The sequence below is a fragment of the Trichogramma pretiosum genome, unplaced genomic scaffold (genome assembly GCF_000599845.2).
Source record: "Trichogramma pretiosum strain Unisexual culture from Peru unplaced genomic scaffold, Tpre_2.0 scaffold40, whole genome shotgun sequence".
Lineage (NCBI taxonomy): Eukaryota > Metazoa > Arthropoda > Insecta > Hymenoptera > Trichogrammatidae > Trichogramma > Trichogramma pretiosum.
The window spans coordinates 294,470-320,327 of record NW_019641657.1 but is presented as its reverse complement, the minus strand read 5'-3'; the positions used below and the strand labels follow the sequence as shown (position 1 = coordinate 320,327).

Below are 25,858 nucleotides of genomic sequence, written 5' to 3'. Positions count from 1 at the left end.
CTGTGAATCTTCGAATGAAAGTTTTTCAGTAATTGGTATTGAGATAGAGTCACCTGCGTCTAGCACAATATCGTTAGGCTCTTCATTTATCCTAAAAAAATAATTTAATTAAATAAAAATTCGCTTAAAAACTATAAATAAAAGAATAAAACATGAACAATATACCTTGTTATATCGCTATTATTGTCCTTGATCACTTGCTTGTATACACTTTCAAATTTTGATGGTGCCTAATAAGACAATGAGAAATTATTAGAGTTTACAAGCTTTAAGAAGGCAAGAAGTATATCTTTGAACGCATCTCTTGTTAAGTCTCTCGCTCAGATTTTAAATTCTAAATTTATTACTCAAATTAAACTTACGCATGACTCTTGGAACAAATATTGTTGATCCTCCGGCTTTTCATCCATTTTCAACGCCAGCACAGAGTCTTCGGTTGAACATTGCTCGTAACTTGTTATTGTTTTAAGGTCAGCTGTAGTGCACGAGTCAACTACACTGCATGTGTCGTTTGCTTTTTTTTGTGACATATTAGTCTCTTTGTTCATCCTAAAAAAAATTCAATTTAATAAATATTAGCTTAAAAATTATCCATTTTTATTTGACGTGAGCACGTGGTTAAAAAATTATTTGAGATTATGTAATACGCATTCTTACAACTTCTACTTCAATCTTGTTGCTAGACACTGTACCAAAGAATACAGATTACTTACAAATAGAAGTCCAAAGCCCTATGCTAAATTGACGCCGACTTTTTAGTTCTGTTACCCAAGAGGTTGTGGCGCAAGTGTCGAAAATTTTAAAATAAATTAAAAAAAGTCTGGTCGGACCGGATTTTGAACCTAAGACCCATAGATCATCAGGCCGGTGTGCTAGCCACACGGCCATGCGATTATTATCGATCAAGCGACCTTAGCTGTTCATTTGAACTGTGTTCAGCGATGATTATTTACAATAACATACTACTCGAAATATATAATGCGTAAAAAGTATATACTGACTGATAAACACATGTGCTGGGCTCTCTTTTTTCGTGTTGGAGTTAGATAAATTGTTTTTCATATTCATTTTTTTGATTTTTAAAGCAACCAAATCTATAGTGTTTCGAGAGAAAAATAGTTAGAGACAAAAAAAGTCTTTGGACTCGTAGATCATAAAATACATAAAATATAATATCAGCGAGAAATTCGTTACTTGCCAAATAATTGCATTTTAATGCGTAGTGAAACGTGTTAATGTACACTGAAAAAAATCTTGCAGACAAAAGTCCAACAGAAGTAGACAGCTGGATTAGAAAAAGATATTTATCTGACGCACAGCAAAATTATTGGGCTTATGTTACAATACTACATTTTTCTATATTTTTTTCAAGTTTTGGAGGAAAAAATATTTTCCAATGGTTGCTTTAAAAATCAAAAATGAATATGAAAAACAATTTATCTAACTCCGTCACGAAATAAGAGAGCCCCAGCACATGTGTTTATCAGTCTTAAGCATTCGCTGAAAATATTTTTTTTCGTAGCGAGGAGTAGTAATTTATTGTTTTTTCGCTATTTTGCATAAATATATATTTTTTACGCATTATATATCTCGAGTAGTATGTTATTGTAAATAATCATCGCTGAACACAGTTCAAATAAGCAGCTTAGGTCGCTCGATCGATAATAATCGGATGGCTGTGTGGCTGGCACCCCGGCCTGATAATCTATGGGTCTTGGGTTCAAAACCCGGTCCGACCAGACTTTTTTAAATTTATTTTAAAATTTTCGACACTTGCGCCACCAACCTCTTGGGTAACAGAACTAAAAAGTCGGCGTCAATTTAGCATAGGGCTTTGGACTTCTATTTGTAAGTATCTATATTCTTTACCGCACACCAGTGTCCAAAAACGCTTTTCGTGCACTAAAAAGTGTGCCCAAAAGGGGATTTTTCGCTATACAATTGCATAATAGTTATTTATGTAACAACATGACAATTGTATTGTAAATTAATGAGTAATAATGATTTTAAATAATAGATATTGTCCTCTCATAATATTAATAAAAAATAATTAACATTAAAACATCAATTTATTAATGTAATATCGATTTGAAATTTAACTTCTCAATTGAGCTAATTTTTACAAAAGAAATTGCCGATAACACCCATAGAAAAGTACTTGTAACTTTTTACGTATGTGACAATTTGGTTTGCAAATATCATTTTTACTTACTTAGTATATCTATTTAATTAATGCGTCGATATTAGTTTGATTAGTTATATTTTTCTACAATAAATTTGAAAAATAAATTTAGTTACCTATTTTGAACCGATGTATCAATTACTGCGCACTGTATGTACCTATTACTATATTTCATTACAAGTGTCTGCGTGGCCCAATTAAACAAAATAACTCAGTTTCTAACTCACGTAAAAAGTATCGAAATGGACCTAGAAGAAAAAGGGAACCCATCATTTCGATGGGAAATTACCTCAGCTTTCCGATGGCGTGGTAAGATTTTCCGAAATTTTCCATTTTCATCGGGAAAAATTGACATAAAGTTTAAAATGCAAATATCTTAAAAAGCCCATTTCTAAGATTTTTTTAAATAGTCGCAATCGATAGCTGAGGAAATTTCCTATCAATATGCAAGTTTTCAAAGTGTGAAAATGATTAATACTTAGTAAATACTTAGTAATCACGGAAAATTCAGTGCGCAGTAATAGACACATGCCCGCGCAGTAATACCTACACCCGCGCAGTAATAGGTGCATCAGTTTTTTTTAAATTCATTATTTTTTTAATACTTTTATCTCATAAACCCGAAAAAAACGTTAGAAAAATTATTACCGATATCAAAATCATTTTTATTTTTTGTTAAATCTACTTCAGAATCAGAGATGCGAAAGGTGCGTAGTAATACCCCCCTTTACCCTATGTACCAATAATTGAATAACTGTCATTGAACAATTGACAATTATATTTTGTTTTACTTACAAAGTTTTACAAGTTTAATACTCGACTCATGTTTATGATTTGACAGCACTCAAATGACTGAGGTTATGTCTGCCTACACGTGACTATAATTAGTGAACTTTTATTTAATAAATCGTATTTAAATTGTTCTAATGTGCCCGATAATAGTTTTTTCTATGTAATCATCCAAGGTGGATTGTACCTGTTAAATTAGCTTTTCTTTTTTTATCTGAACGACTTCATACAAATGATACGAATAGTCTTAGCCATTTTAAATAGAAGTATAAAAAATTAACAATATACCTTATTTCGTTGTGGCTGCCTGGTACTTCGTTAAATATTCTGCTGTTATCCGTTTTTATTTGACGTATGCACGTAGTTAAAAAATTATTTGAGGCTAAGTATTCAATCTTACAAATTTTACTTCAAACCTTGTTGGTGGCAGCAATCAAAACAACCTGTACTCCTGAGCTAAATAGACACAAGTCAATGATCATGATGGCAAACGAAATGCTCCGTTTTCTGCTTCATGGAGTCACTACTCACTAGGCGCTAGATTATGAGCATGCGCAAACGCCAACAGTCATGTGCAGAGTTACCCGAAATGATCGGTTGATTAACAAATTATTTTTTCGAAAAATTCATTTTTACAAAAATCTAAAATATTGACAAATTATAAAAATAAATTTGGCAATTTTTCATCCAGTTTGTGTTTCTTTCAAACGATTATTCCGGGCTTGATCAACAATTTTATGTTATTGTAACTTTGATTGCTTGTACACAAAAAACAATTGGGTATGCTATTAACAATATTTATATGTTCAAAAAATGCTATTAAAAACTTATCGATTGGTATTGTTTAAATCATTTTATTGTACAATTCATCTGCCAACTTCCTGATGCTCCAAAATTTGCCATATGTGGCACGAAGCCTTCTCCTCGATAACACGCATTTACATTCTTCCTCTATAATAAATGATATACACGTGTATTCACTTTTTTCATTATCTCTATGTTTTTTTTTTCATCTCTCTCACATGTGCTGCAGCTGCTCGCTTGATTATTTTACCTCGCATTATATTTGAATTCGAAAAAACCCCGCTACGCATCCACTGTTGCTCGCGCCTGGATTATCAAGTTAAGTACTATTTCACGTGCGCGTAACGGGGTAGGAGATGATGATAAATGAAAAAAAAGCAAATTATAATGACGATGAAGAATAGAAGTGTACTATTTCGGTTGTTATAACGTAGACGACGATTCGAGCGAGCTGCTCCTGGCAATTTTCATATGCAAATAATTTTGACGGCTGAAAATCCGTAAAACACAAAGATCATATGATATTTTGCCTTTTTGCGATAACGAAAAAAAAAATAAAAATCATGCACTGCTAATGGTTTCTCCGCCTTGCGCGATCGGTATATCACAAAATTCATCTTTATTTAAAAAAGACGGGCGCGCAATTAATATTAAAATCGTATCATCGTGTGCGCAATTTTTCACGCTATTGTGTGCATACGTATATAATAAGCTGCTTATATAAAAAATTGAAACGGTTAAAGAAGTTTTGTTGCGCGTGGCACGGCGCTAGGCCGCTGTCATTCGCTATGGAAGTTGAATTTTCTAAAGTTTCTTTATATGTGTGTGTATGTATGCGAAGCGAGTCGAGCGACGTTTACTTGTATCCGTTTGTGTGTGTGTGTGTGTGTGTGTAGGCAAGATGCACTTCCTTACAAGTTAGATAACGACCAAACTTTGTATTCAACGCGTGTACCAGCCATCCCGAGCGAAAAAAGCCAATAACAGCTGTGTGTGTGTGCGCGCGCGAGCTGCAGTGCTTACTTCTTGCTTCAAGCGCGATCATGCCGACGGAGGTGGAAGCGCCGCGCGTCAAGCTTATCCATTGTTTGGAGACGCTCTATGAATAGATTCATAACTTTTTTTTTTTATTTTCATCGTCGTCATCCGAAAATTGCAAAGTTTTCCCCCTGCGGTGGAGCTGATTGAACGTTGTTTGATATTTTCTCTCTCTCTCTCTCTCCTTTTGTTTGCGTGTATAATATACTCGCGAGCGAAAGAGAGGATTGATTGCGTTTGAAATCAGATTGCGCAACCGAAAATCGAGGCTGTTAATAATAACGGCTCGTAATTTTCCGGCCCGTGTTTATGAAAGTGTCGCACAGTTATTAACGATATACTAGTTTATAATGCGATCGTCGCACTGCGATATATCATTATATTTTTGGGGTAACGCTTACACGTGTAATGTGCAATTGCAACGTGACTAACGATATGACGTATATGGAACGATGATGAACAACTAAGCCTTGAAACTTAAAAAAGTAGACTTTAATGTATCTTTCAAACAAGGCAATATTGAAATATATTTTTGGAAAGATCAAATTACAACATTTTCACCAATAATTTTATATAGTACATACACTGGTCTGTCTGATCGAATCGAATGGTGCAACATGTATAAAGGCAGAAATTTTTTTAACCTAAAGATTCGATTTTGTACTTGGATCGGATGGTCCCTCGCTCTCTTGCACACGTCTCATCGATGCAAATGATCGATAAATAATGAATAAAAATTGCACGATCGAAATCGATTTTCGGCTACGCCACTTCGACTCGCTTTGCTTTCCATTATGCGTCGTCGCAAAACTGAAAATGCCTCTCGCCTATATAAGAAACTTTATGTATTTGGTGGAAAAAAAATTATGCATTCGCGTCGGCAAGAGCCATCGAGAAAAAAAATATTGAAAACTGCCGAACGATCATTGGGGTTGTTTTGAGGCAAGCACACACACACACACACACTAGTCTTTTTCTCCTTCTAGAGGATCGATCGATCCTCTCGTGGAGCTCTCGTCTGGCAAAGCTTCGAAATAAAAGTAAGCAATAAATACACAGACGCGCGGTGGCTGTCTTGGTGTTTATATACGCGAAATCACGAGGGACAACATTGTCTCATCCACTTGGAAAAGGTGCCACGTAGTGCTGCGCTGCGCGCCGCTTGCCTCCTATATCTACGTATATACACGTGTGTTCTACACTGAGAGAAGTATCGAGGGGCCGTTCCTCAGTACAGTAGAATAGCTTCTCGATACGAGAGGGAGCTGCTCAAACTTGCGTCAGCGTTGATGCTGACCAACTATAGAGTAGCCGCTGCTCGATACGAAACAGCGACAACTCGAAAAGCAACGCACAACGGTCCCGCGTTTAATTGTGTAGTCGTCCCTGTTTTGCACGCGGCAACTGGCAAGCGATAATCGCTGTGTTCGTTGTTATAGTTTGTGTTCATAACTTTTGTAATCATCGAGAAAATTACTATGAACCATGGAATCGTTTAAACAACTGTATCCAGAATTTCAGGAGCTATACAAAGAACTGGAAGCAGGTAGTTATATTTTTTATATCACATCAAATTTTTCTTTAATGTTAGGTTAGAATTAGTTACATTTTCATTCATTCAACCTCATCCTTTCCACACAGATCCTGACGTGACTGAACAGACATTTTATATTATACCCGATGAAAAATTAAAAACTATTTTGAAGAAATTTTGTCACAAAGATCAACTGCTCTTTTTATCACGTTATAACTATGAAAAAGCAATGCTTATGAATAATAGTGAGGAAATATTATCTTTGGATGACGATTGCAATTTAATACAACAGACTGAGGTTCCTAACGAATCTTCACATGACGAAGTTCGTGAACCTCCTAAGAAAAAGCAGAAGAAAATTCAAAAAGAAAAGATTTTAGGGTTAAACTAATTTTGTGCACATTATGCCATTTTAACAATCAGCACATTATTTACAATATATTCATGATTCATGATTACAGATAACTTCACTTTTAAAGAAAATGAAATATACTATTTAATTGCAAACATACCTTTTGGTAGAGTTCTGCTCGATAATTATAAAAACTTTAGAGAGCTCAATTTTCATGAAGTTAAATTAATTGTTATACATCATTTCATGCAAAAAGACCCCGTGAAGTATGAGTAAGTGTATTCAAACTTGATGTGTACTTTCTTAGTGCAAAAATACTAACTTCTACTTTCTTCTTTAAATCATTCATCATTAAGTGATTTTGATTTTTTTCTTTTGTAGAATAACGACTGAATGTTTCGAATGGATTGCTGAACAACTCACCGAAGTTTTCCCTACAACGGAACAAAACTTATGGTATTACCCATACTGTAAATCTACTGTAGATAGTAACGGGTCCAGTGAAGGAGGTACTCTCTATTGGTTTTACAAAGCTGCTCGCACAGTTTATGGTCTCAATTATCTTGACAAAGCAAGTGAACCATCCGCAGAAGAAAATAGAATTAGTTCCTGTCCAGGTAAAAATCAAAATATGTGTTGATTATCTGATATATCATTGAAAAATTGTTTATACTTTTTTATTATTATACACTAATTATTAAAAATTGTATTTATTTTACAGCAACTTCAAAAACTAAAAAGGTTATCTTAGATTGCCTAACGGATCCAGATAGAAGCAAATATGATTCAATTGATGTACAAAATAAGTGGCGTGACAGATATAAAATACGAATGGAGGATTTTTTTATGAAAAGGGATGGAAAAACTTATACTACTACACCTGCTGAGTACTTCAAGACTTTTCCATGTTTAAAAGATAATACAGCTATACCTATGGTAAGACTGAGTAAATTTGATTTATTATAATTATTTCTATGAGATAAAACATTGAAATATATATTTATTTTTACAGCTACTATCAGACTTCAATAATATATTACTCAGTCTCGCTCAAAGAAAAAACCCAGTAATTTCTGAGAATGATATTGAATCATACCGAACCCTTTTTCAAGAACAATGGCCATTGTTGAGTCCTAAAGTTCTGGAACAAGTAAAGAAGTCAAAAATTTGTGAAGATTTTGTCACTAAATATAGAGAAATATTGGACTCAAATAATTCAGCTGATATTGTACCTAAATACACATTAGCACTTCTTGCACTGCCACTGTTAATGACAGTAGTGAAGCCTTTGAAAAAAGATATAATTGCAAAGTCTTTTATTTTGCACGTAGAGGTATACTTTTTTCTTGAATGCATTACAAATATATACATATATTTTTTCATAATAACTTGTATTTATTAATATGAATTTTTATAGAATCCCAGTGAATTAGACGAAAATAAAAAGAAGTTTGAAAATGATCTAAGTTCACATTACAAAGACGATATTATCTTCTATGTAATTGTAACTGGAGATATTAAATGCATCGAGAAATCATACGTTGTGTTCAACGGAGATGCAATCTTGTGTAAAGATCCCCTGAATGCAGTCGATATTTGTTTTAAATGCCAAGCGGCGCTGCGTTCTTGGACATCTTTGTCAGACTACGTCTGGGGGTTTCTTCAAGTGTACGTATACAAAGTACCGTTCAATAAATCTCCATTCTTTGGGATTAAAGCTTACCAGGTAGTAACAAGACTTATTCATAAGTTAAAATCGACGAAAACTAATTTGTAAAGTTACAATGGAATCGCTTAATTTCATTGAACATTTTTCGACATTAATATTAGATTTATATGGGGACCCAAAACTACCTAGAAATGTAGTCGATACGGTCTTCGACTTTTTTGAAAATTTTCATAAAAATATATATTTACCTTCATTAAAAAAAGATATAAAAGAGGTTTTAAAAAATGAAAAACTTTCCAATTACACTAATGTCAGATTAGATTCGGTTTTTACTGATCATATGAAAATTTATGAGCGTATAAATTCTGAGCAAAAACGTTTTACTCTTCTTAAAAGTAAAGGCTTTTTTGAACCGCAGCCGGTTCAAATTGGAAGTTACCTCGATGAAAGTAAAGATCCAGCTCACAAAAAGCGAAAGGTATTTGTTCCTATCCGTGCAGTTTGGGTCCCTTTGAGAATTAGTTTTAAGTATTTTTTAGAAATACCTGGTGTTCTTGCAGATATTTTTAGTTATGTTCAAAAATTGTCCTCTGATACAAATCCACAAATAATTTCTAACGTAATGCAAGGTAACTTATGGTTAAAAAAATATCGCCCAATGTTTCAAAATGATATTGTGTTTCCATTTTATTTATACTTTGACGACCTAGAATGCGGTAATGCCCTTGGCAGCAGCGCAGGGAAAAATAAATTCAGTGCAATGTATGCACAAATAGCCTGTTTACCAGATTATTTAGCGTCTCGTCTAGAAACAATTTTTTTTTGCATGCTGGCATATACTGAAGATAAAAAAAAATGCTCCAATGAAGAGTTTTTTGAAGAAGTGATTAATGAATGTAATTTTTTATTCACGAATGGTATCAAAATATGCGATGGTTCAAAAATTTATATAATTAAATTTCAACTCATCTTAATACTTGGCGATAACTTGGGTCTTAACGATATATTCGGATTTACAAAATCTTTCTCAACTGATTATTTTTGCAGAGTGTGCAAAGCAACCTTACTCGAATCTACTTCTCTAACCAGAGAATCCATTTCATTACTTAGAACTAGACAAAACTATGAACAAGATGTTTTAAAATCAAAAAATCAAAAATCAGGAATTGTTGAGAGGTGCGCTTTTCATAAAGTGATAAATTTTAATGTTATTGATAACTTCAGTTTGGACGTTTTACATGATCTACTTGAGGGAGTTTGTTCCTACGTTACTCATGCATTACTGTGCACATTTATATTCGATAAAAAATATTTCACTCTGAAAACATTAAATGATGGTATTGAAAGTTTTGAATTTCCGAATTCTAATAAACCCCCTAAAATTACACTGTTGAGATTAAAACAAAATAATATGCTAAAAATGTCAGCTTGTGAAACACTGAATTTTGTTAGATATTTACCATTGATCATTGGTGAGTTTGTTCCTGAAAACGATGAACATTACGAATTATTAAAATATTTACGCCAAATTATAGATATTCTAACATCTCGTTCATTTAGAAAAGAGAGTAAAAATTATTTAGAAGAATTAATACATTCACATCATGATCTTTATTTAAAATTATATGGAAATCTGAAGCCTCGATTTCACTTACTTACTCACTATGGTCATCTTATGCTGGAATTTGGACCATGCATTAAATTCTCAACTATGCGCTTTGAGTCTCGGCATAGACCAATAAAAGCCAATTCCCAATCATCAAGTAATACAATCAATTTGTTGAAAACTATTGGTACAAAACAAATGCTTAATTTTTGTCGTACAATGTATCAAACAAAATTTGAAACTCAAATTGTAATAAATGCGAGCGACGAAATTTTTGAAGATATACACAATTTTGATGTTCAATTTTATGAAAAAGTAGAGATCGATGGAATAAGGTATGAAATAGGGATGTATTTTGTAACGCAGTTATCAACACCATTAAAATTGTTCGGTGAAATTGTGAAAATCATACGTATATGGAATAAAATATATTTCACAATGAAAATGTACAAAGAAACATATTTTCATTCTCATTATCATTCTTATGGTGTGCAACGCGATGATTCAGAAGATTTTACTATTAATCAAAAGTACTTATTAAAGTTTGATCCAGCTATAGTTGTAACAAAAAATGTTAAACCGTTGACAAAAATACCTATGTATCGAAAATTATTATGTATGCCATCATTTTTATAACTCAGAATTATTGTAATTACTTATAAATAAACTAAGTATTTCAATACATGTATTGAAATCATTGACTTAAATCACATTTGTATTGTTGGTCTGTTCCTCGACGCATCGAGCAGCAGCTACTCGATGAAAGTGAGATGCTGTCCCCCTTCTCTTATCGAGTCCTAGCTTCCCGAAACTCGAGCAGTCAACCCTCAAAAATGAAGAGGGAGCTGCTCTCCATAAAATTAACAGTGGAAGCTCGATACTTCTCTCAGTGTAAAGTCAAACGTGGCGCGCGCTTGGCACGGATGCACGCCACGACACTGCAGCACCTTTATAGACTTTTTAGATACGTAAAAAAAAAAAAGAAAACGGAGCAAGAGGTAGAGTAGGATAGAGAGCAGAAGAGAGAGAGAGATCTAGAGATATAGAAAGGTGCCGTCATCCTCGACGAGGCGTTGCGACGCGTGCCTCTGAACTTTCACTGAATATTGAATTTAGAAACTTACATGTTCGATTCCCTTATATATACACGTACGCCGAGCCGCACTCGTGTGCATCCCGAGAGCTCGACTATCTCTCCCTCTCTTTATGTGCTATTTGAGTGCGAGTCTCTGTGTATGTGTGTGTGTGTATGTACACAACGCGTGGCGTCGCGCGCCGAGACTCTTCCTCTCTTCGACGAAAGGAGGAAGAGAGGAAGATAGAGAGGCCGGGAATTCAATCCAGGGAAGCAAAATCGCGACCTTCTTTTTTTCCCTCTCCGGTAGTGTATATCGTCGCAGCGACTTGATGAATACGAATAATCCCGCTTAGTTCTTTTATGTATGTATGCGCTTGCAGGAAGGCCGCGCGCCGCTCCAGCGACGCACAGAGAGAGAGAGAGAGAGAGCTTTTATATCCTCAATACAAACGCATGAAAGGCTGTGTGTACTCCTTTACTTTTTTTTTTACCTTACCTCCTTTTCCCTTCATTGAATTAAAAAAAAAAAGAAAAGAAAAAGAGAGGAGAAGAAAAGGAAATCTTGACTTGAAAATTTTCCTGCTTCGAGTCTCTCTCTCTCGGGCAGATTGAATTAAAAATAAATTACGCGTGCACGGGCGCTCGCTCGTGCGCGCCAGGAGCTCAGCTGCGTACTTTTATACAAACTCCATTCAGAAACGTCTCACGAGAAAGTCTTATGTTTCTTTTTTTTTCTCTCTCTATATACCTCTTACTCTCCGACTCACTCAACATCCAAAGTAACGATGATCGACACCTTGTTACAAAAGTTCTCTACCCCCGCCTGCTGCGAAGAGGCTTCGCCGCCGCTCCTCGTGTATATTTTGCACTTTCGAGGAGAAAACGACGTTCGTATAATGCTTGCTACGCGCGAGCGAGGGCTTATGCAGTGCAGTTAACTCGCGAGCTTAGCGCAGTACGGCGCAGTCGAGGAGCGAAGAAGAGAAGAGGAGACTCTTGTACACAATTTCGAACTTTGGTTAATTGATTCGATTAAAATTTAACGAGTCTCTCGGGTAGAAGGCGAAGGAGTAAGGCGTTTAGCAGCAGCGCGAGGCTCGCGCGGATGGGTTATAAGAAGGAAAAAGCTGTATTACCACGAAATACAGACATACACGCACGGACGCACGACCCGGAGCACAATCCAATCGAGCAACAGCTTAGTTCACCGCTCGATTGATCTCGCCGACGTGCACGCGCGCACACAACTGCGGGTGCCGATCTTTCTCTGTGCCTTATGTACATTAGGGTGTACCCCTTTTTTAAATATTTCGAATAAAAAGAATAAAATAAAATATATCTCAGGAGCCGAGTGAAAAACTGTAAGATGGTATATTTTTGCAGGTCTGTGCACAACATGGGTGCTGAAATCAAAAATTTTCAGCTCGGAGTAGCACGAGGCAAATAAATACTAATAAAGCTTTGCGATTTTTTTTCTCCCATAAGAAGGGTTTAACGAAAAATTTTCTCTGAACAAAAAGTGCTTAATTTTGATCAAAGAATATGTGTGAATTTTTTCAGATTTTTTCGGACCATTTTTGGATTTTTGGAAATATTGACGAACGCCAAAAATCCAAAAATGGTCCGAAAAAATCTGAAAAAATTCACACATATTCTTTGATCAAAATTAAGCACTTTTTGTTCAGAGAAAATTTTTCGTTAAACCCTTCTTATGGGAGAAAAAAAATCGCAAAGCTTTTCATTTCCACATTAGTATTTATTTGCCTCGTGCTACTCCGAGCTGAAAATTTTTGATTTCAGCACCCATGTTGTGCACAGACCTGCAAAAATATACCATCTTACAGTTTTTCACTCGGCTCCTGAGATATATTTTATTTTATTCTTTTTATTCGAAATATTTAAAAAAGGGGTACACCCTAATGTACATATAGCTGTTATGTACAGGGAGGCGAGCGCCGGAGCTTTTCTCATTTACAGAAGAAATATACTCGCTTCGGGTGCCGTCTGCGTCCGATGCAGCCGATCGATTTGCCATTTTACTTCTCTGCTCTCTCTCCTCTCTCTCTCTCTCTTTCTCTGTCTCGCTCCCTGCAGCTGCCTCCGACGATCGCTTCTTTTCCCTTGTATATATACTCGCGCCGAGCATTTTACACAAACACGCGCGCGCGCGCTCGTCCATGGCACAAACGCTGCAGTGTTGCTGCAGAAAGAGAGCAAGAATCAAATACGCGCGCGAGAGAGAGAGAGAGAGAGAGAGAGCGGCCGATGCAAAATGCAAAGATTGGAAAAAGGCTGTGTGCTGCTGCGAAGCCGGGGAAATCTGTGTGAATTCGTTCGAAATAGCTTATATATGTATATATCCCGCGCACTGACTCAAATCTCAATGGGCTAGCTGCTGCTGCCTCTCACGTAACCGTTTTTGCTCTCTCTCTCTCTCTCTCTCTCTCACTCGACTGCCTTCGCAACGCAACGGGTGCAGTCCCGCTGAGCGCATACGTTTCACCTGATATTTCGCACTTCGTTTTTTTTTTTCCTTTTTTTGCTCCCTTAGCTTTCTTTCGTTCGTTCGTTCGTTCGTTTTCAATTCGTACATTTCTCAGCGAGTTGGTTTTGCGACGCATGCATATGGGCGGTTTTACAGCAAATGTCCTGGCGCTAGGCAATTTTACCGGGGAAAAAGGAAAATTTCGGAAATTCTGACCACGCCATCGGAAAATTCGAGCAAATTTTCTATCGTAACCATTAGTTAGTTATTATTTCTGAGTAGCACTTTTGATACTTTTCACCCAAGAAGATAGAAATTGAGTAAATTTGCTTGATTCCGCTTTTGCGCTAGTACACTAACTTGGTGCGAAATGACGCGTATATATATACCCAAGTCTCGAAACGAAGCAGTTGCAACACAAAAAAGTGAAGAAGATGAATTCAATAAATTGAAAAATACATTTAAAATGCGCAGTTATATCGCCGCCCGCAGTGGCGTATATATAAGATAATTAAAAGATACTATTGTACGCATTTATACCTGACGTAAATCAAAGCCCGGTATACGATTCTGTGAGCGCTTTGTGTGTCTATATGATGCTGTTGCTGCTTCTGCTGCTGCGGAGGGGGATTTCCAACGTAGTTTCATCGCCGAAATATAACTGACGGGGGATTCATCCGTTTTTCCCGAGTCGCCCAGCTTCGTTATATAGCCGCGTACGCGCAGGCCTTTTGTTTGCGCGCGCGGTGCGTAAATAGTTCGGCAGTAGTTGCGCGCGCTACAGCGAGGCCATAAAATTTCTAATGTCCGTAATAAACAACATTTTCACGACTCACCTTTTCATTCTTTTCTTTGTTTTTTTTTTTTTATGTAAACGGAGCGCGATTGCGTATAAATATGTATTTGATTTTCAGCTTTTTCATGATCCTTTCGTGTTTCAGTCGTCCGGTCGAATTATATATCGCGTCGTCGGGAGGTCAATAGCATCGTCGTCGTTGCTGCTGGTGGTTGGCTATACCATATAGTGGCGTGCGCGTCTGCGATATCGCGCACAAACTCAATTAATTTACGACGAGAAATCGAGTGTATTTCTGTGCGCGAGCAGCGGTGTATGTGACAATTATTGCCGAGACTCACGATTCTATATACGATTCTATATATACGTGGAAAACAATACGTACGATACACTTGTATCGTGTATCTATACGTGTATCTCGTGTTTGTGTGTGTATACGCCGTCTTCGAAAAAGTTCGACCTCTGCGAGCTGGTTTGAACTTTGGAGATGAACTTTGCCGCCGTTTTTTTTTTCTGCTGCTGTCGCTAATTAAATGCTGAATTTTCCACCGAGTATAAGTGTACCGTTCGAGGGAAAAACACTCACGACCCTCGTGTTTCATTTTACGTATATAAATACAGTCCGCTTGAAATAATAATCATTCGGTAATGAAAAAATAATCAACTTTCGCGCTAAGCTATAAGCCGGTCTGTATGGACGCGCGGGGATCTGTTGCCGATTGTGAATGAACAAACTTTTCTTAATTAATACGTCGCGCGATTAATTGCGAGGTGGAAAAAAATATCAACTGCTCGTTGCAAAAAAAAAAAGAAAGAAATTAAAAGTGCGATATCAATTAAACTGTCAATCACTGCCGTTTTACATTTCATTTACTTCGCGCGCGCTGCAACAGCTGGTAAAATTTACGACTTCATAAAAAAAAAAAAAAAAAAAAAACGAGTATTACATTTGACAACAATATTGTTCATCGTTCGAATGAATTTTCTAGGATGCGATTGCGAAACGAAACTCGGTCAGGATATACATAAAGCAACGGTTTAATTTAGCAAAGATAAAATAGCATATATAGATTTATGCTATAACGAGCTATATACATGCGGATTTTGCAGGGTAGGCAGCTCGGCAGATATATGTGTACGTCTAGTCCGTTTCCTACTGCTGCTACTACTACCACTTCTACTACTGCTGCCTACGACCTGTCACACATCCGAAATTCTCTCCATTGGCCTAGAATTTCACGCGCGATATATGTCGGCCGTACGTGCACAGTTAGGAACGTCGACTATATCTAACGTTGTACTCAGGACAATTTTATAAAATAAATATTGCGACATCTCTCTTGTTAATCGAAAATAAAAAATTAATTTCCTCGACACTTATGCGTTATAGAAAAAGTGAACCCCACTCGAGATCATTGAATTAGCGAACGACGCTTGGAATTTTTCTTCATCCCCATATCCTCGCAAGTAATCCATGCAGCATCGTTTATTTCTTTTATACAGATTATATACAATCTCACTTGTATTTATGTTCCCTTTTTACGCGGCTACACGTGCGGGCAATCATCTTAATCGAACATTTAACCTACTTAGTGGCCTAAATTGTCCTCTCTCTCGACCGTTCCATACGATATAATCCTCGCTTCTTATCTACGCATTCCTTTAGACGCAAAAGTACGCTCTCGGTAATGAAAACTTAAAATATACACGGTTCTCGTTTAAAAGAAATTTCGCCGCGCACGTGACGCGAAATCGGAAAAAAATGTCTCCCAGCGAAGAGAGAACCTGGGATTCGTTTGTTAAGAAGTAATCGTCTGAGCATATAGTTTCAACGAATGAAATCTCCCTGCGAGCTTTTCTCTGCCCGCCTCTATATAATATATACTTTTGCATTTAAACTCGATCGAGTCGGCACGAGCGGACGGGGGCGGCTTATATCGGATTCCATTGGAAAATACACGCGTAGTGTTTGCTCCGCGCGCGCATTGATATATCGGTATAAAGTCCGCTCGTGCACTCGCCGCAAAAGCATCGCTCGGATTTTAAAGGATTTTTAATACCGATTCGAGGCTATTATACTTACGCAACGTGTATAATTCTTTCTTTAAATAACGCACACGAGACTGCTCGCGTCGGAATCCCGTATATATATAGTTTGCACGCGACAAGTTAAAATTCATCCTCGCGCGCGGTGGCTATATTATAATGGTTATAATATAAGCGCGCACTGAATTTCTAAAACGGCAGCGACAGCGGCACTGGATAAAGAAACGCTTATGGACCTTAAAGGAGTCATAACCGCACGTTCAGCTCTCTCTCTCTCTCTCGCCCTCTCCCTCCGCCATATTAGTACGTAATAAAGGTTCGTGAAAATTTATCCCCCTTGCGAGCTTCTGCTGCGGAGAGCAGCTCGTGCTCTTCTCGACTGTGTGCTACATATACGCATATAATATGAAGGGAAAAAGAAAGAGAAAAAGAGGCCATTATCGTATAGTCCACGTGTGTCTGCGTACTCGCAATATCTTCAAGACTATAGCAGCAGCAGCAGCAGCAGCTGAAACGACGACGTCATTCAAGCGGGCATACATTCAGTATAGTAGTGCATAGTCATCGCGACGGCGTCGTCGTCGAAGCGCTCGAGAGCTGACGTCGTCAAGAAGTCTCGCGGGTGAGCTGCTGCTGCTGCTGGCGTCGGCCGTTACCCTAAATACCCGTTTAAAAGACACGCAGACTCGCAGAAACGAGAGAATATATCTTGATGCAGAGATATATGTAAATACCGCACGCGCTCACTTCACAGAGTGAAAAGTCTTGTACGTGGGCTTTGGCGGCGCATACGCTAAAGCTCGGATCTAGTATATGTATGCGCGCGGATGAGGATCTCTTCTGTGCTGGGATAGGAGGCTATAAAGATTCCGCGACGAGCCACCACCGCATCCACCCACACACTCGCACTGGGCGCCCATTTCTTTTTCTCATACGTGCTATATACTATACACGTAGTCTATGATATAGTTTCTGTCTCGCGGATCGTTTGAAGCTCTCCGAGAAGCTGCAGCGGCGCGCGCGATACAACATTCAGTGCCATTGGTCCGATGTGTGTGAAGCGTTGATGACGATGACGACGACGATGACAAAGTCTCGCGCGAGATAGCAGCTTTCGAGGGCCTACCTCGATCGCGTACTCGACTCGGAGCCCTCGGTGCTTTATGCAAAGCTCGTATATACCCATGGCATTCTTCGTAATTGCGACACTTATAATGTGTCGCGCAGCAGCTCATATAATGTGTGCACGGGGATAGTCGAGGGTAGAGATTATGCAAATGATCGCGTTGTAATATACGCCTGGCAGCTGACGATGTAACATTTTATTAACTGCTCCCGCGAGCGCGTACACACCTCGGACGATTACGAGGTTACGACCGAAGATTATATTCTATGTGCGTCTTTCTTGTTTTTCATTTTTTTGTTGCGGTTTATCGAATAAAAACTCGTGACCACCGTTCAACGTCGTGCATGTAACGTATGAAAAATATAAAGTCTGGACTTTTCCCCCCTTGATTTACCAGTGAACAAATTAATATCATTTTCCCATTTCGTGTGTATGTGTGTGCGCGCGCGCGCGCGCCTATGCAGTCGACGTTTTAATATCACTCGAGAGCTCGAGCTGCAAAAGATAACGCGAGCGCGCGGAGGCCAAGCAGTGCTCGCGCAATCAATCAGTCGAACCGTTTATACTTAGCCACACATAAATTTACCCATTCTCAGTTCTCTCTCTCTCTCTCTCTCTATCTATCTGCGAGTATATGCTGGGGCACGCGTATATGTGTTACACAGCTTACTACCACTGCCACCACTAATACGCGTTGTGTATACCGTCCGTGCGCCGGTGATGCTATAATATAAACGCGATCGATCAAGTCCGAAGCGGTGGCGATGCGATGCGGTGCCGTGGTGGTGGTGTATGTAGCAGCGGCAGCAGCAGCTTATCTGTCGCAATCCTAAGTTTTCTCATAATAGTCCTCGCGTGTTATACACGCGTATAGTGTGGGCAGGTATATATCTATAAGTACCTGCACAAACTGCGATAGGCGAGCTTCTCGCTTCATCCCTCCGCTCGGCTCGCTCGGCTACGCTGCGCAGGCACATGATATATAAATTGCACATGCGAGCCTCGAGTTGCGCGCGGATCCGTTGAAAGAAATCAGTGTATAGCTCTTTCGCAACTCGTATACGTATACTTTAACGCGAGTGTGAGCGCCGTGCCCCTGCACACACGCAAACACGCATACGTACACACAAACACACGATCGCTCCCGTTTAACCAACGAGAGAAAAAGAGAGAGTGAGTAAGGAAAACGACTCGCTAAGAAATTTATCGAGGCTCGTGTATATCGTGCATGAATATATGAGAAATTCTACAATTCGCCAGTCAAATATTCGGTTGAAAATCACCTTGTTTTAAAAGCCAAAATATTTATTTCCTGACGTTGGGTGAGAGTTCTCCGCTCGAACTCAGTCACTGACCGCAGTACAGAGTAGAACGTTTGACAAAATATAAACAGGCGAATCCGTCTGTTATTTGTAAGCGATACAAACGTAAACAATTTTGACATCGACCCGTGATACGCAGCAAAACAAATTGATACACGCGTGTAGGGTTCTACGCGCCCGAAGCAGCTGCCGCGCGCGCGCGCGCCGATAAGTCGCAATTTTTTCTGAAAAACTATAACAGGAATAGGGAAAAATTATAATAGGCTTTTTACAAATCGTCACGAAGTAGCCACTTTACCCAAGAATTGATTTGCCTGGTGGCATAACCGCGCGCCCGTATATACTCTACGTATTAAACTTTATTAATACACGTGCTTCTAATTAGTTCACACTTTAGTCAACAAATAAATAAATAATATTACAATAAAACCCAAATACTCTTCTTTCCAAATATTAAATAATACATTACACTTACGAATGCGCGAAGTGAGTGATTCTCAATGAATTCAGTTTGATGCCCGAGCGTAGCGAGGGTTCAAACTGGATTCATTGAGAATCACTCACTTCGCGCATTCGTAAGTGTAATGTATTATTTAATATTTGGAAAGAAGAGTATTTGGGTTTTATTGTAATATTATTTATTTATTTGTTGACTAAAGTGTGAACTAATTAGAAGCACGTGTATTAATAAAGTTTAATACGTAGAGTATATACGGGCGCGCGGTTATGCCACCAGGCAAATCAATTCTTGGGTAAAGTGACGACTTCGTGAATATCTATAAAAAGAGTGTTCAAATGTACCTTTCATAGACATCACACGACATAATTACCAGGCATTTACTTGTTTAAAAAACACGTATAAGCGCATAGTCGATGTTGACCTCGTGCGGTCGATTTTTCGACTTTTTTCGGACGCCGGTATAAATTATTTACAGAGCTCGAAAAGTCCTGTGTTTAATACAGATTAAATATCTGTTAATTATGTTTGTATTAAGATTATTGGGCCTAACTCTGCGGTACTGCAATGCAGAGAAGACCCGTGGCAAGGCCGGAGCAAGCCCCAGGCGCCATGCCGAGTTTCAAAAATCAGTTCGATATGCTAGAAGTCGTATAGACTTCGTATTAGATATCAAGCTAATAAGAACAGATACTACACTTTGATCTTAGCCAAAAGGCCGAGAAGCGATGCTGCTGCTTAGTTTTTAGTCAGATTTAACTACAGAACTTTAATTTTTTACGTTTGGATTGAATTATGACCTCTAGCGGTGGAATCCGAAGCTCGGTGCCGGCGAGCGTATGGGTTTCCCTCTCTCCGGCTGCTTGTTTCTTGCCGTACACACTACACACGTCTGCTGTACTGCTACAGCTGCTGTTATTCAGCCACGTATATAAAATATATTTCTTGAATTAAAAATACTACGATATAAATCGTACGCTAAACGTTCGAGCGGTAGCGCGTCACCGAAAAACGCGATATAAACTTTCTCGCATTGAAGACTCTGTATTGCTTTAGTTCTTACATTTCTGCATGCATTTATTTATTTTTTAGCTATAAATTCATTACTTGAATAAAAAAGTTACATTTTAAATTATTGAAATTGTTAAAGCGGTGTACTCGCCTCGCGCGCACGAGAACTTGAATTTTCCATGCACTCCTCGAATTTTTCATAACTCATAAAGTTAAGTAACAATGTTATTTAGCTTACTATACATGATTGTCACTGTAGGATATTATTTCATTTTTAGATCGGTAAAGTAGGTTTTTGCTTTTGAAAAAGTCTGTAAGGGGTCATTAGTGCGTGCGCATGCCTTCGGCAAGTTTAGGATTCATTAGCCGCGGAAATGTCGATATTCGAATGTCCACTCAACGTGTTAAATTGTGTTTAGCAAAAATTTATTATTTTAATTATAATTCAAGAGATAAAAAATTATTTTCTGAAGTTTCTGTGAATCATTTTCAAATGACTCGTGTTATTATGATACCTAAAATATTATCTAAAACATCTGAGGACTTATATGGAATATAAAATTGAATGATTCAACTGTAAATGTTTCAAATAATATTCGTAAAGAAAAAGTTTGCTTCATATTATGTATAAAATTAAAAGAAAATTCAAATGTAAAATCTTCATTTTTTGACGCGCGGTACCTTTTAATTGTAATTTATTTGCACGGTACTAGGATTTTTTCTTGGTGAATAAGTGAACAAGTCGAGTAGAGAGTGAGAGCAGTGATTGCGGACATATTAAACACTCTTAAATTTCAAAAAAAGCGTGCTTTTTCCTAGTACAATTGTAATGATTGACTCATTTGTCTAACTTTCTATCCCTGCAAGAACAATAACCAACGATGGTTACAAGCGTCCAATTGAAAAAAAATTGGACGCGTTTCTATTCAAAAATTTGTCCGGTAAATCGTGGAATCGCTCGTACGTATACACGCGAAGGAAGATATCCTCGATTCTCCACCACGTGCGCGCTACACTATATATATACACGAACGCGACCGGAAAAATACTCCAGTAAATACCCCCGCTGCCGCTATATCGCTCCGAGTGCTAATGCGCGCTCTGCACTCTCGTACAGCGACTACTACAACTACTACTACGGCGGATCCTCGCAGTCGAGCTTCCTTCCAGTAGTATATAAAGCTCTCGTGTAATGGAGACCTCGAGAGCCTGCTGCCTTACTGCAGCACGAGCGGACGCGGACGACGTATACGCGAGCGGCCACAGCTGCGGGGAGAGAGAGAGAGAGAGATGCGCCCCCAATGACGTCGACTCCATTTCCCACTTTACGGTGCTACTTACTTTCTCTCCGCTTTTTTTCTTTCTTACATTTAAATGCGTACGTATACTTCTCGCATTAAATGCGACTTCAACAGGAAGATGTATACTTACCGATTGCTATACGCGGGCTTTGCGCGAGATGAATTAAGTATATTCGCAGTGTGCAAATTGACCGATATGCGAGTCAGTCGGAACGGCCGGTGGCAGTTGGGTTGCACGTGCGCAGCGTTCTTCGCTCGTTTTTATTTTTATAGCGACTCGAGTGGAAGATAATTATTTGTTTATTCGATGAATCGCTCGATAATTGTTTTTAAAGAGCAAACTCTCGGAGTCGACCTCGTATACAAATTAAGAAAAAGCTCGTTGCTGCATAATTTGTGACCGAAGAGCTAGAGAGATATTTCATTTCAGTTGATTAAAAAACATTACCTCTTCGTTTCGTGTATATACTTATTAGCTCTCGCCGAAGCTTTCACGATAAATAATATTTTTTTTTTCACTAAGATGAAGAAAAAATATTAAATATTGATGAAGCTCGACATTTTTCGCTCGCGAGATCAAAGAAGTTACGTTAACCCGCGCGCGCGCGCACAAAGCTCAAAAGGCTTCGATTACGAGCTTTATATTCAAAGTCTTGCTTGCGCCTTGCCAACCGATGAAAACGTTTCTATGAAAGATCTTTAATGTTTGCACCTTACATATATACAGTATACGTAGTATACTGTGCAGCGAGGCGCTCTCAAAGCGCCCTCCAGTGTATACATCCAGTCGCTCGAGTCTCGAAGCTTTCGATAATTTTATTTTGCATTGAGTTTTCGTTACAGCGCACTTTAACGTTTCTCATATTCAAGTATAGAATCTCGATCGATAGATTTTAAAGGTGCAGATCGCGAGAAAAGATTGCATACACATACACGCACGCACGCGTTAACGACGATTCGATCACGCAAAGATATATTATATAATTGGAAAGTAATTTAGACCGACAGCGCGGAGAGCACTCGAATTTGTCGAAAAACTATTTAGCCGAGCTCGATGCGGGTTATAAAATCCCTCCGCACCCGAATGAATAACTCTTTTTTCTCTTTTTTTTTTTATAAGCGCCAGAATATCGCATTAGCTCTCGACGAGCGCGGCGGAAGTTTTACAGTCGAAAAGATAGATCGATGACAATTTAAAAGCGAGAGAATTGCCGTCGCGGCGCGCGATCAATGATACCCCATTCAGGAGGAGGAGGAGGCAACAAAAAAGAAAATAACAGCGTATACGTGTTCCCAACGCGATATATATAGTACAACGTATTATATCCTTCCGCGCGCACATTATCATCGCAACTGTTGCTACCGTAAAAAACGTATACCCGAATATAACTTTTTGCCCACGTTGCCGAGCACATCTCTCCTCGTTTATCGATCCATGGCGGCGGCGGCGGCGGCCTTTCCGATGCTAAATGAAAGCTCTCCATATAAACACGCGTTACTACTACACACGGACTCGCGAGATCTGTCCTGAGCTTCCGCGTAGTGCGTGTATCGTGCCAGTAAACTACGTCGCTGCGCGCGCGCGCGTACATCGAGCGCAACGATGTACCTACAATGATATAAAGAGAAAAAGAAGAAAAAAAAAATTAAGTATTAATAAAATAGCTGGCTTTAATGGCTCGCCCGAACCCCCTGCGCCCTTCCCCCCCAGAAAGTTGTTATACGCAGTTTTGCATGGGTATCGCTTTCTGTTTTTATAGTTACGAGTCATTGACGACGCGGCGATGCTGCTGCTGTTGCTGCTGTTCATGCGTTGCTTGCTCGACCTTTATAACGCATAATAAAGACGCGCGCGCGCCCTTACATTCGAGTTTTCTGCGTGCGTCAAGAAGTGCGTGTACATGTACCACGTGTAACGTATATATGGTACAACGTCGTATACAAGCGAAGACGAAACGCGTGGGTGGGGGTCGCGTTGTAACGTACTGCGCGCTACGATGTACATATCAAAAGTATCCGTAGGTGCATTTAATCTCCGCGAGTCAGGATCGGATATTACGAGCCGTAAACTCATTATAGCACGGAAACCTCTTTTTTCCCCGTTATAAATAGTACGTCAGCGATGACAAAAAAAAAGCTCAAAGGGCGAGCTTTAATTGAGCGAATCGATCGTGCGCAGAACTTAGCGCGCGTTGATGCACACCTGTATCACTTTGATAAGCGCTCGCGGTATTAATACCGGAAACGCAATAAAAAAGGGGGTCGAAAGTTAACCTCCCTGCAGCGCCCAATATTCAGTCGGTCGACGTCGGGGGCCACGGGGATGAAAAATATCGGATGCGCGGCTCGTGAAAGTTGCGGCGTGTACATCGTATAGTGCAGCGTCGAACCGGGGTAACAATATCGGGCGCGGTCTGGGCGCGCGGTAAAAGAGCACCACAGCAGCAGCAGCTGGGACGCAGGAGGAAAAAAATGAGATAAATTCATGAGGCGGAAAAAGATTGCGACGCGATCCTCGTGGTTAAAGGTCGATTCCGTTATACAAGCTGCTATATAGCCGAGCGGAAAGCATAACTCGCGCGCGAAACTCTCGAGGACTCATCGAATGGAAATTTTGATCGAGTGGCTGCGACGCGCACTCGACGAATTGGTAATTTTTTTTATATACGAGCTGCAAGCTCGACGCTCGATGTTTTTATATAATTAAATGGCTTTGAAGATATAATGAGGATTGCCGCGCGGGGATGCGATATTTCTCCCTGAATTTGTTCGCTGTGTATATACACGATCCGAAGCTTTTCGAGCTCCGTGGGAGAAGGAGCTTTTCCGCGCGTTTAAAAAATAATAATAGGAGATATTCGAACTATTCGTGATTATCCAAACGTGAATGGCAAACAATTTTATAACATTTTCGTTGTATTTGCGCGCTCTCGAATTTCACTGTTCGCAGGAATATTTTTCCTTCCCATTCTGCCGATATGGATGCACAAAAATGCTATACAATGGGAGAATCTCTATGAGTTTTGTTATGAGATTGCATCGAAAATCAATAAGTTGATGACATGCTTCGGCAGAGAGAAAGAGAGAAAGAGAGAGAGAGAGCTTCTCTCTGCGACGTATTGCGTTTTTTCTTTGGGCATGGCTCTCGAGGAATCGATATTTATATATGGGCGGTCAAACGTATACATATACACAAGTTACTTTTAAAAAAATTCTGCCCTCTGCCCGAGGTATATATAAGCCACAACACGCTGCACGGCCAGGGCAGAGATTATAACTCGCAGAAGCGGTCCCTTGAAATATTTAATACTTTAATCAATATTAGGCACCCGCGACGAGTAACTCTAACCCACATTTCGTATCGGGTTATGTATATTCGCAAGTGTCAGCGCCTAGTTTAATGAGTTTTAAAAAAAAAATACATACGGACGGAAAATTCAATTATGAGCCTCGTAAATGAACGAAAGTAAACATGCTTTTTACGACGCAAGATTGAATCTATTTGTATCCCAGCTATATGTTGTTCGAATATTCGAAAGGTATCGGAAAGGAATATATATTTTTTTCACTCCATCGAGCTTTTATCTCAAAAACTTGAAGAATTTTCGTCGGCTTTCCGAGTTCTACACGCCGAAAAAAATATTATTTTTACGAATATAAAGCTTAAAGCTTCGAAGCGCACTGCAAATTCCAATTCGGAATATGCATTCAATTAACGAGTGAACATGTCAAATATTATAAGTTCAATAACATTCGAGCGAAGTTTGGAAGCTCGCGCAAGATCAAGTCGTCGCAGGCAGCAAACTTTCGCTCTGTCCCCCATACGTGTATATACGCGCGCATACGTACGTACGTATACGGTACGGAATATACAGATATGTATACCTACCTACCCGGTGTGTATACGTGACAAAGGGGGAGCCAGTCGATTACGTCATTTCAATCCGCTTACGAGTTCGGAGAATAATACAACGTATGTCGAGCTCTCTCTCTCGCTCGCGCGTTATATAATATGCGCGCGGAGTTTCCTTACGGATGCAGCGAGAGAGAGACCCGCAGCCAACCAACCAACCAGCCGCGCGTACTTCTCTAAATTTCGGATCGCTCGCAAGAGCTCGCAATCGGTTTTAATTAATTTGTACATACGGTTTATGGGTATAATTACTCCATTTTTTTTTCTTTGTCGAGTCCTATATACTTCGTTGCGAACAATTAAACTATTATACCGCCGCGAATCAAAGTAAAATTGATTATGAAAGGCA

The 25,858-nt window shown here is 38.9% G+C and overlaps 1 protein-coding gene and 1 non-coding gene across 9 annotated transcripts in view; one reads left to right on the top strand and one right to left on the bottom strand.

Moving 5' to 3' along the window:
- The window catches only part of LOC106656175 (calcium/calmodulin-dependent 3',5'-cyclic nucleotide phosphodiesterase 1-like), a 160,680-nt gene that overhangs the window by 91,000 nt on the left and 43,822 nt on the right, over nucleotides 1-25,858 (top strand). The window lies entirely within an intron of this gene.
- On the bottom strand, nucleotides 19,822-20,014 carry LOC111693939. The gene has a single exon (XR_002763531.1). It is a non-coding gene; the product is annotated as a U2 spliceosomal RNA (small nuclear RNA).